Source organism: Oratosquilla oratoria, chromosome 22, assembly GCF_046742065.1.
Source record: "Oratosquilla oratoria isolate Oo_2021 chromosome 22, ASM4674206v1, whole genome shotgun sequence".
NCBI classification, from domain to species: domain Eukaryota; kingdom Metazoa; phylum Arthropoda; class Malacostraca; order Stomatopoda; family Squillidae; genus Oratosquilla; species Oratosquilla oratoria.
The window spans coordinates 2,569,708-2,572,207 of NC_134798.1; the positions used below are offsets into that span (position 1 = coordinate 2,569,708).

At 39.4% G+C, this 2,500-nt stretch overlaps 1 protein-coding gene across 1 annotated transcript in view; it reads left to right on the forward strand.

Moving 5' to 3' along the window:
* The window catches only part of LOC143037200 (uncharacterized), a 19,366-nt gene that overhangs the window by 16,230 nt on the left and 636 nt on the right, over window positions 1-2,500 (forward strand). The gene's annotated exons all lie outside the window — the stretch shown is intronic.

The window sequence follows — 2,500 nt, forward strand, 5'->3', positions numbered from 1 at the left end:
TCACTGATCCAGTTGTTGCGGATGCACTTCAGAAGATGCACTGTGTCAAAAAGGAGAAACCAGACGCGATCTTTGTCAAGAGGATGCTTGGCTGTGGCACGGCAATCACCCGGAAAATCAAACAGATTACAGTACTGCTGATTTATCTTGTGGTTGTTTGTGATAGACCCGATGACACGCCCACCTGTCCTCTCAACAGCAGCTGCCGCCTCCTTCACACGCTCAAGCTGGTATGCTGCTTTGAGCTTGTGGACGGGTGTCAGAAAAATCATAATACTAGGTCCTCTGTGCCGCGACTTTATCATAATACATAGCATAGAAGTGGCCTTGCAGTCTGGCTTGTTCACTGCCATGCCACTCAGAACCATACTAGAAAAATGCAACAGTTGACCGAATCTATACTTCATCTATCAAGAGAAATGCATTCTTCTGCTGCAGTGTCTTCACTTTTGCAAATGTTTCCCTCATCACCTGATCCTTGTCAATAGATGAAGTGATGTATTGCAGCTTGCGTTTGCTTGGCAGCACCAAAAAGTCTTTGAGCTGTTCATAACTACACTTGGGGTATGATTCAAGAGCAAAACAATAATCATTCATGGAAAACTCACAAATGAAAAATCTATCAGAATCAACAACAAAGTTATTACGTGGTGGTAGCACATCAAGCCACTTCTGTCTTTCATAACGGTCTTTTGGCAGTCGAAACACTCAGCACCTGTTGTCCTTGTTATAATTATCGTTGCAGTTAACAACACCACACTTATTCGGCATTTTGAATACACAAAATCAGCAAGAAAGAACCTATGAAGAACCAAACAAACAAACAAAATCAGCAAGAACCTATGTAAACAAACACTATCCACTTCTAAATGCAGCCACGCGCGAAAGACGCAGCGACACAACCTTACACCTCCACTGCTCGTAGCACACTGGACTGGCCTCCGCTAGCTACGTGCACACCCAGGAATCTGGGTGTACACGTCCTGTGTAATAGTAGTCCTTGGTGTGTGTGTACATGTAAGGTCACAGCATTGCCCATTGATCGTTCATATATGAGCTCTGAGCTCTCATCCAGGAGGGCAATAACTGTCGATCACGGGTCCAACACTTGATAAAAAACCATGGTTAAACACACACATACACACACACACACACACACACACACACACACACACACACACACACACACACACACACACACACACACACACACACACACACACACATACATACACACACACACACAAACACACACACACACACACACACACACACACACACACACACACACACACACACACACACACACACATACATACACACACACACACACACACACACACACACACACACACACACACACACTCACACACACACACACACACACACACACACACACACACACACACACACACACACACACACACTCACACACATTACACTATTGATTTTGACGTCTAACAAAAATATGCAGAAATAAGCAAAAATAGTTAAACACCTTAGTTAGAGACTAAATATAGTGAGATGGACAAGAAGCTATTGCGGGGACTCAAATATGATATACGAAAAAGAAAAAAGAAATTATTAGCTGTGAAATTTTAAAATGAATATAGAAATACAAAGTTCTATGTGAAATTTAAACGTAAACATGATGGACGCATAAGACAATGATAAGAAGTTGGTTCCTACAGAAAATACGTTTTTGGTTCGACATTTAATATCGTGAAAGTGTAAATATGCACCAACCATAAAAATCAGATAAAGTTGTTTGAATCAATAAAACGACTTGAGGATGACTTGATGCATGCAGGTTCATACAGATGGACAGTAAAATTGCAAACAGTATTACATTCAACCGCTTTGAGTAGAAGCTTATTTCATTCATTGACGACGCTGTTGGCGACTGTTTCAAACCTGAGAGCTTGAGGCCTTTTTTTTTTTTTTTTTTTCTTGTGGATGGGCGTAGGTTCAAATGTTTAAAGTGGTTTTCTTATATTTTATTTCTTATATATGGTATGGTGTTGGTAGCTCGTTGCTACAGCCTTTCTAGTTCATTAATGTCCTTACTGAGATCTGAGAACCATACAGAAACAGAATATGCCAAGCGTGGTCGAACAAGACATCTATGTAATGTGCTCATGATAGCTGAACTTTTAGAATAAAAATGTCCATATTTGGTTTTTCTGAGGTAGAAATAATAGATATTTAGATGTACCAAGGTTGTTACCAATAATTTCACCAAGATCGTAATTAATGTCCCCTCGTTAATATACTTGAGGAGGTCTCACTCACTCATTCCCCGGGTTTCTTAGTTTATCATCAGTGACACTAACGTATGTGCATTTTTCTAAATCCACAAAAGAAATGCCCGGGACTTCAAATAATAAAAAAAAAAAAAAAAAAGTGGATAAATCGCAATTTTCTTCTGCCGAACAATTGATACCATTATTCATATATTTACTTATTAAATTATTAATTTATCTATTTTTCTTTTATTCGT